At 35.7% G+C, this 10,402-nt stretch overlaps 1 protein-coding gene across 1 annotated transcript in view; it reads left to right on the top strand.

Annotated features, from left to right (window-relative positions):
* The first annotated feature begins 2,329 nt into the window (after positions 1–2,329).
* The window catches only part of LOC136841381 (potassium channel subfamily K member 13-like), a 127,078-nt gene continuing 119,005 nt past the window's right edge, over positions 2,330–10,402 (top strand). The window contains exon 1 of the mRNA XM_067108291.1: positions 2,330–2,964. The gene's annotated coding sequence lies outside the window, so the exon portion shown is untranslated. The remainder of the gene's footprint in view (positions 2,965–10,402) is intronic.

Genomic DNA, 10,402 nt, shown 5'->3' with positions numbered 1-10,402 from the left:
AAATGTTCCTTTGAGTTTTTCTAAGTGGAGTTTTAAAAAATGGTTTCCACTGACTTTCTTCATGATGAAGTATCTGCTGAATCACGTCTTATCTGTGTTTATTTAATTCTGTGTATGATGTTTAAACGTAACAGGATCTCCTAAGGACGAGGTCTCAGTAAACAGGATCTCCTAAGGACGAAGTCTCAGTCAACAGGATCTCCTAGGACGAAGTCTCAGTCAACAGGGTCTCCTAAGGACGAAGTCTCAGCAAACAGGATCTCCTAAGGACGAAGTCTCTGTAAACAGGGTCTCTTAAGGACAATCAGTGAACAGAGTCTCCTAAGGGCGAAGTCTCAGTAAACAGGGTATCCTAAGGACGAGGTCTCAATAGAGAGGCTCTCCTAAGGACGAGGTCTCAGTAAACAGGATCTCCTAAGGACGAGGTCTCAGTAAACAGGGTCTCCTAAGGACGAAATCTCAGTAGACAGAATCTCCTAAGGAAGAAGTCTCGGTAAACAGGGTTTCTTTTGATTTAATCAAATCCTGTTGAGTTTTAGTCAAACAAGATTTCCTCTGATTGTCTTAAATGCTGAAATTCAAGTCTCTGTAAAACAAAGCCTCTTAGGTCAAGTTCATGCTTAGAGGTCAAAGGTCAAATGGGAATGTGTCCCCACAGGGTTGATTTTGTTTCATAAAACATTATTTTGTGCACTGAAGCTGCATCAGTCATCTGGTTGACCATTACTGCTTTGTGGTTTATATAAAAGAGTTATCCATCTGTCCTCTCTAAAATCATTCCAGATTTACCAGAATCCTGGAAAAGTATAGGAGCTGGAATCTAAAAGAAGAACTGGGGAGGATTATCCAACTTCCCTTTTTAAATTATCCCAGATGTACCAGAATCCTGGAAATGTACAAGAGCTGGAATCTAAAAGAAGAAATGGGGAGAATTATCCAACTGTCCTTTTTAAATTATTCCAGATGTACCAGAATCCTGGAAATGTACAAGAGCTGGAATCTAAAAGAAGAAATGGGGAGGATTATCCAACTGTCCTTTTTAAATTATTCCAGATGTACCAGAATCCTGGAAAAGAATGGGAGCTGGAAGCTAAATGAAGAAATGGGGACATTGGACCAAATGCCATACATTCGGTAAGTTGAGAAATTTGTGTCACAGATACCCTTTGAAGAATAACTCTTATGAACCATATCATTTGCTACTTCTTATGGCAAAGTTCATCAGTGCCACGTGACATCAGGCATAATTGAAAATATCAATGCTGGAAAATTAGAAGGGTACCGAGGGCCGCTGGAACCTAACCAGCAGTTTCATAGAAGTGCGTCCTTGACATTCTTGCACTGGGAAGAATTGTGTGTAATGGCTTTCTCGGAAGCTTAATATTTCAGCATGGAGTTTTTTCATTATTTTTGGCATTTTTTATGTGAATTTTAGTATCTTGATAACATTGATTTGAATGTCTTTTTTTCTCGGCATTTCGCGTGGGAACCTAAGGGTAATTTGTCCTAATAGAGGAACGGGTATATCTGTAACATTCTGTTGCAAAGGCAGCTACTTGCAATACTCTTAGTAAATAATAGTTTTTTTGGCTCTATAAGCAAAGAAATGTCTTGGCACCTGATTGAATTGCAGTGAATTTCTAGAAAACAGGAACAAAAGAAAAGAGGAATGCATGGAGTTATACATAAAAGCTTATGGATAGATTGATTCAGTTCATAAAACTTCTTTCCATAACTCGAGGTCATCCACCCTGAAACTTCCATAATTATTATATATTTTATAAAAAAAATTTATATATATACATATATATATATATATATATAAATATATATATATATATATATATATATATATATATATATATATATATATATATAATCATATATATGTGTATATATATAAATATATATATAAATAACCTCTCACCTGACAATTCACAATTCACTCATACGTCCCTCTAAATTACTCTACACCTGTCAATCAAACATCCCACCGACAAGGAACGAAATGCCGCCACTTTGAAGTACCGCAGGAAGCCTGGAAGGATTACCTGGAAGAGCGGGTTAAGCCTGGAAAGACTCAACTGGAAGAAGAGCTTTTGGTTTTAGTCAAGAGCAGGGACCAACCAGCAGCCCAGGAATGAAGGGGTAGATAGTAGAGGAGGAAGGGAGCTGAAGGAGGGAGGGATGGGGAGGATTTTGAGATCAGGGTAGGGAGGGGGGAGAGGTTGAGTAGGAAGGTTGTCGGAAGGAGCGCTAAAGAGGGGGGGGCTGTCTTTCTCCGCCCCCTCCTCCTCCTCCTCTTCCTCCCTCACCTCCACCACCGACCAGTCTTGCACACGGAGCGTCGCAGTCAACAAGTGTCGTTGCTCTGCCACATCTCGCTGGAAAGATTACGAGCGTCACGACGACCACGAATCGCCTTCGGGGAAAAGTTCCGCCGGCGAGAGTCGTATTTTTGTCAGTCTCCAGTTCCCCCCCCCAACGTCGTTGCTGCGGCTGCTTCTGCTTCTTCTTCTTCTACTTCTGCTTCTTCTGCTTCTTTCGGGGATTGTTAAAGAGACAACTCTCCAGGTCTCGAAAGTTTCGAGACGGAGCAGCGATGCGGCCGTGTTGATGTTGACGATGACCTTTCTGAAGAAGTGACTGACTGATGCCGTTCGCTCGAAATCTTCGCGGCCGTAGTTTTTCTCTCTTTTCTTTGCGTCTCTGAGAGACGGTCTGTCGCCCGGGGAGGGCTTTTGTTACTGGAAAAGTATAAGCGAGAGATTTCTTTTAGTTCGCTCAATGGAATTTTACCGTTATGAAGTGATAAGGTGACGCAAATCCCCCGGTCTGAGATGGACATGATAGTGAGTAATATTAACAACGGCTGGGCGCTATAAGGTCGGAGACGGCCAAAACTTCGTAAATTTACAATCACTCCGCATTCCGGACGTCCGGAACTTGCGAACAAAGGAAGAGGTAAGTTTTTTGTGCGTTTTTTTAGTTTTCTGTAAAAGGAAACTATTGAGATGGCTTTGCCTGTCCGTCCGCACTTTTTCTGTCCGCACTTTTTCTGTCCGCCCTCAGGTCTTAAAAACTTCTGAGGCTAGAGGGCTGCAAACTGGTATGTTGATCACCCACCCTCCAATCATCAAACATACCAAATTGCAGCCCCCTAGCCTCAGTAGTTTTTATTTCATTTAAGGTTAAAATTAGCCATAATCGGGCTTCTGGCAACGAATAGGATAGGCCACCACCGGGCCGTGGTTAATGTTTCGTGGGCCGCGGTTCATACAGCGTTATACCGAGACCACCGAAAGATAGTTCTGTTCTCGTTGGCCTTGATTATACACTGTAGCGGCTGTACAGAAAACTCGATTGCGCCGAAGAGATTTCGGTACATTAATTACTTGTTCATTATTATAGTCAGAAAGCAAAAAACAAAGTTGATTTGCATTATTTTCCGTTCTGAACCTAAAGTTTTGGGCCTTTAATCGGAAAACTTATATTCAAAATCTGCAGTTAAAAAAAAAAGTTACAAACTCATAACAGCGGCTTAAAATCTTATATATAAAAAACTTTCCCTTTCATTATTTAAATCTAAAAGCAAAAAAAAAATATTTATATGCATTAATTTGGTTTCAAAGCTGATTCACATCATACCATCACGTCACCGTCCCATCAGCTGTTCCTTGTATTCACACTATCCGTCACAATCCCATTCGGCGACTCAGAATTAGCGTTAAGAATCTTGCATAAGCACCGTCACGTCACGTCACGTCAAAATATTCTCTCCAAGGAAACGTGTCGTGATGTGACGGTCGATGCCGTGTGCTTGGTGGTGACGTGGCGTTATGGTGTGAACAAGTCCACTTGATCCCATGTAAGAAATTCTCACGTACTTTGACGTGACGTGATGCGTCGGTGACGTGATGTTATAATGCGAATTAGCCTTGATTCGGAGAAGTTATAGTCAAAGTCTGAAGTTAAAAATAGTTAAGAACACTTGGTAAGTTAGATAACAAAGCGTTCCTTTTTCATTATTTTAATCAGAAAATTCAAAAACTTTCTTCTCAACATTTTATCCTAATGCAGAAATGGTGGCCTTGATTAGGAGAAGTTATATTCAAAATCTGAAGTTAAAAAAAGTTAAGAACGCTTGATGCATTAAAATCTACTACAAAGAGCGTCCATTTTCATATATTTCAATAAAAAAATTAGAACTTTTGGCCGTTATTCGACTATAATACATTCAAGGTTTAAAATTAAACAACTTGTGATCGCATAATTAAAATCTGAAATTTAACCAAACAAAAATGGATGCCTGTTAAAATCTTTCTTAGTTTCCACGCAACAGCGCTTGCAAATCTAGTACAAACAACCTTTACTTTTCGTAATTCTTTTCATAATAATTCTATTAAACGAAAAAGATGAGCCGTCCACAACACTAAAACTTAATGGGACCTCTAAAAAACAAAATTGTAGCCATTATTCGCATGCACAATTACACAAAAAGCGTTCCTTTTTTACCATCATTCTAATCAAAAGTGGCCTTCAGTAGACGAGAATTATATTCAGATTCAAAACACGAGTCATGATAATTCGCTAAGAAAGATTCTCATTGTTCAACGTCTCGACCATACCTCACAAATCCACTAACTTATTACATGCACACGGAGTAGAGAGTTGTCTAAACAGGCTGCTTCTTTCACACCTCATGATCGGGCACTTTTGCAAAGGCAGCAAATTGCAACAAACGCTGCCTTTGTCACAGTCACGAGTTGGTGATGCTAATTCATATTCATCGCGTCTAATCACCGAGCTCGCCAGTTCGTCTCGCTTGCTGTCCACACGGTACGTGATTGTCTTTTGTTTTTTTTTTTTTTTTTGTATATTCGTTTTTGTATTGTCAGCTTCCACTGAATTGGTGGAACGTGATTTTTATTAGTGTCTTTTTGTATTTTTATTTACGTTTTGCCTTATTAACTTCATTTGATTTGGTTGAACTTAATTTTTTATTTGTGTCATTTTTTTTTTATTTCTATTTTAGTTTCTTTTTCATTCGTTTTATCTCATCTTTAACAAAAATTACATTCATCCAATCAAAGAAAGATTTTATTTTTTTTTATTTATGTTTATGCCTTATTATCCTTCTTTGATTTGGTTGAACTTAATTTTAGTTTTCTGTAAAAGAAAACTATTGTGCCGGCTATGTCTGTCCGTTCGCGCTTTTTTCTGTCCGCCTCAGATCTTAAAAACTACTGAGGCTAGAGGGCTGCAAATTGTATGTTGATCAAACACCCTCCAGTCATCAAACATACCAAATTGCAGCCTTCTAGCCTCAATAATTTTTATTTTATTTAAGGTTAAAGTTAGCCATAATCGTGCCTCTGGCAACGATATAGGATAGACTACCACCGGGCCGTGGTTAAGGTTTCACGGGCCGCATTCTTTACTTATTTTCAGTTCCACTTGTTTTTCAATTCCTCCACATTCTTTCTCACCTTCTCCAAGTGATTTTCAGTTCCCCAATTCTACTTTCCGTCTCGCCATCTACCATTGGTTTTCTGGGCAATTCCTCTTGTTTCATTATGCAATCCATGATTTTGAATGCGATTATGTCCCGGGAATGAGAACAACAAGTCCATTTGCAGGCCCGTTTGGGTAACATCCGGTTGTCCCAGTGCGAATTGTCATGGTCGTAATGTATATTTATTTTATTCAAATTCTTGTCATTTTAATATATACTTTACTATTTAGCTCATCCGATATCTGCTCATTTTAATACGGATTTATTTAGCGCGTCCAATCTGTTCCTCGTACTCGTATAATGAGTTCATATGCCTTATCTCTTTCATTTGCTTCTTTCTTTACTCATATCACTCACGAATTATTAATGATTTGCTTCAATGCAGCGTCAGCAATAACTCTTTCAGTTGCCGAAGACGTCAGGTGATGCTTTGATGTAAAACTCTTGATAAGTAGGCTTATTATTCAGCAATAACCTTTTCCACTGCTGAAGACATTGCTAATAAATAAGTGTTGCTTTGATATAAAAAAAATTGCTGTTAAATACTCGTATTTTTGTTAATAAAATCATCTGCCATCATTACGTATATTACTGTGAATCCTTCGATAATTTTCTTCAATACAGCGTCAACAATAACCTTTTCCAATGCTGAAGACATTACTCATAAATAAGTGTTGCTTTGATATAAAAATTGCTGATAAATACGCGTATTTTTGTCAATAAAATCATCTGTCATTTCGTATAGAACCTGAATGTCAAAATACTTATGAACAGCAAAGGTCTTAACATTTACTTTGAGCAGCGAGAGAGAGAGAGAGAGAGAGAGAGAGAGAGAGAGAGAGAGAGAGAGAGAGAGAGAGAACGCGTCTACTCGCTTTCATCTTGTAGTGTTAATGAAAGGACTGGTAAACTTTAATCTCCCAGTTAAAAAAAAATTCTCAGTGCTTTTACTGCCTTAATAAAGAGAGAGAGAGAGAGAGAGAGAGAGAGAGAGAGAGAGAGAGAGAGAGAGAGTCGACTGGGCAAATAAGAGCGAGCGGATACCACGCTTCGTTTGACCTGACTCTTTTTAAATCTGTTTTTATTTTCTTTTTTTTTATTTAAAGAGAAGAGTTGGAACTGATATTATCGTGTCTAGATAATATTATTTCATGTATTACGTATCCATGTATATGTATTTATGTATGCACATAGATATGTATGATGTGTTAGTTTGCGCACATACGCACGCACATGTATTAATGGATCTGAGATCTTGTTGTGTATGTTACATGTATATGTGTTCATTACCATACTTGAAGTATGTTGGTTTGAATATATATATATGTATATGTATATATATATATATATATATATATATATATATATATATATATATATATATATATATATATATATATATATATATATATATATATATTATCCTTCACATCCCAACAAATATTTCGGAACTTGGTTGCTCGTCCAATACCTTCTCCTTCCCCCCCCCACCCCTGGTTGCAACCCACTGCAATCGACTATCGGTTACATACCAGACAACGAATTCAATGCTTAGACCAGCAGAGTCCCAGCGGAGTTTAAAAACGGAATATACCTAAATCGTTGATCGTTTCATGATGATCAACATTAGGCTGTAGCGTTTGTAAAGCCAATATCACGACTGGCAGTCCACCTAGATTATTATTGTGTGTGTATTATTATTATTATTATTATTATTATTATTATTATTCAGGAGATGAACCCTATTCATATGGAACAAGTCTACAGGGACCATTGACTTTAAATTCAAACTCCCAGAGAATTTGGTTTTCATTGAAAGAAGGAACGAAAGATAATATGAAATACAGAAAAAAAAGAGATTATTAGAAAAGGAAAACGAATAAATTAACAAATTAATAAATAATTAGATAAAAATGTCAGTAAATTATTAGAATAAATGAGAATTTCTTTAAGGTATTAATGTGTCGCATCTTCGCTTGAACTTTTGAAGTTCGAATTGCGCAACAGACTCAGGAAGACTGTCCCAGTGCATTACTACCCGAAAGCAATTCTCTTCGTATTTTATAATTTGCTCAAATTTTTTCTATTCATTTATTAATTTTTTATTATATATTTTTTTATAATTGATCTCCTTTTTCTGTATTTCCTATTACCTTCTGTTACTTCTTTCAAATGAACACCATATTCTTTGGAAGCATATTAAGTCAGTGGCCCCTGTGGTGGGCTTGTTCCATATGAATAGGGTTCATCTTCTGAATAATAATAATAATAATAATAATAATAATAATAATAATAATAATAATAATAATAATAATAATAATAATAATACAACCAACCTTCTGACAGTCAGTAAGGAAGGGTAGTTATTTAGGGTTGTATATAATAATAATAATAATAATAATAATAATAATAATAATAATAATAATAATAATATACAACCAACCCTCTGACAGTCAGTAAGGAAGGGTAGCTATTTAGGGTTGTATATTATAATAATAATAATAATAATAATAATAATAATAATAATAATAATAACAGTAATGATATACAACCAACCCTATAACACAGTAAGGAAGAGCAGCTATTTAGGCTTGTATATAATAATAATAATAATAATAATAATAATAATAATAATAATAATATACAACCACCCTTATGGCTCCAGAAGTAAAGAATTGTAGGTATTTAGGCTTGTACATAATAATAATAATAATAATAATAATAATAATAATAATAATAATAATAATATGTAACCAGGCCTATGGCGCCAGAAGTAAGGAAGAGTAGCTATTTAGGCTTCTACATAATAATAATAATAATAATAATAATAATAATAATATAAAACCACCCCTATGGCGCCGGAAGTAAAGAATTGTTAGGTATTTAGGCTTGCATATCATTATCTGCTGACACCCGCCCGCATGGGAGCATTACTTCTGAACACGCTCACTCCGTGTTTTATTTTATTGCGTTCCGTTTTGCCAAGTGTGTTCATGCAGTTTGCAGGCACACTTTGCTGGATATCGTGATTTCACTTCGTATTATTTTACAGTATTCCTCTCTGTCAAGTGTGTTCATGCTATTTGTAGCCACACTTTGGTAGATATTGTGGTTTCAAGATTCTCGAGGCGGTGGTAGATTGTCTTAGGTTCATGTTTACTTGTCTTTTGAGTACCTGTTTGTGTTCTTGATTTGAGAGCCAGCAGATTTTGCTTTCATCTGGAGTAATAGATGTATGCCTGCTTTCACGTGACAGAAATTGACTTAAACACTTTTTTGTATGCTCGATTTGAGAGCCAGCAGATTTTGCTTCCAGTTGAAGATGTAGGTTATGCCTGCTTGCGCCTGAAGGAAATTACAGAAATTGCCTTAAACACTTGTTTCGTGTGCTTGATTTGAGAGCCAGCAGATTTTGCTTTCAGTTGAAGATGTAGGTTATGCCTGCTTGCGCTTGAAGGAAATTACAGACGTTGCCTTAAACACTTGTTTCGTGTGCTTGACGTGACAGCCAGCAGACTTTGCTTTCAGCTAAAGCTATACAGTAAGGTAAGCCTGCTTTCACTTGAAGGAAATTGATTTAAATAGCTGTTCGTGCGCTTGGTTTGAGAGGTACCAGATTTTGCTTTAAGCTGAAGCTAGCTTTCAAGAAATATTTTCATCATCCAGTATGCTAGTATTTCCTGTACAGAAAACAGGGTTTAACTTTCCTTATTTGTCAGGTCCTGTAAAAAGCTAAGTTTTCCTATACAGAAAAACAGAATTTAACTTTCCTTATTTGTCAGGTCCTGTAAAAAGCTAAGTTTTCTTATACAGAAAACAGGGTTTAACTTTCCTTATTTGTCAGGTCCTGTAAAAAGCTAGGTTTTCCTATACAGAAAACAGAATTTAACTTTCCTTATTTGTCAGGTCCTGTAAAAGCTAAGTTTTCTTATACAGAAAACAGAATTACCTTTCCTTATTTGTCAGGTCGTGTAAAAAGCTAAGTTTTCCTATACAGAAAATCAGAATTACCTTTCCTTATTTGTCAGGTCTTGTAAAAAGCTAAGTTTTCCTATACAGAAAACAGAATTTAACTTTCCTTATTTGTCAGGTCTTGTAAAAAGCTAAGTTTTCCTGTACAGAAACACAGAATATCTTTTCCTTACTTGTCAGATCTTGCAAAGACCTAAGCTTTCCTGTACACAAAACAGAATTACCTTTCCTTATTTGTCAGGGTCTTGTAAATCACGCTCTTTCAACCTAGTGTAATTTCTGATTAAAGTAATGAAAACCAAATCAGCTGTTCATACGAGTCTGTTTGCAATGGACACAAATCATGGCGGGCAAGTTTGCATTGCAAACACCGCGTTCCATTTCTTTGTAATCGTAGCGACCGCGAACTTGGGCGTTTGCATAGCATTATAGTAAACATGACTTCCAGCGTAGGTTAGTTTGAAGCAAGTAGGTGAAGAGATTTTTGAGGTATTGAGCCATTTTTTCATTTCATCTTTGTATAATGAACATAACAGTTTTTTATAGTTTGCTTTCATTCATCAATATGCACTTACGTTTTTCTATTGCACTTTGGGACATTTGGAATAAATAATTAAAGTCAAGTGGCTTTTATTACTCATTATTATATATATATATATATATATATATATATATATATATATATATATATATATATATATATATATATATATATATATATATATATATAAGTATATACAATTATATTTATATAATATATATACAAATATATAAATATATATAATTGTATTTATAGAATATTTACATATATATATATATATATATATATATATATATATATATATATATATATATATATATATATAGAATACTTGAGTGTTTGTATGTGTTTGTGTGTATGTGATCAAACAACAA

This window comes from Macrobrachium rosenbergii, chromosome 9 (assembly GCF_040412425.1).
Source record: "Macrobrachium rosenbergii isolate ZJJX-2024 chromosome 9, ASM4041242v1, whole genome shotgun sequence".
Classification (NCBI taxonomy): domain Eukaryota; kingdom Metazoa; phylum Arthropoda; class Malacostraca; order Decapoda; family Palaemonidae; genus Macrobrachium; species Macrobrachium rosenbergii.
The sequence above is the reverse complement of the archived record's forward strand: the minus strand, read 5'-3'. Positions and strand labels throughout refer to the sequence as shown.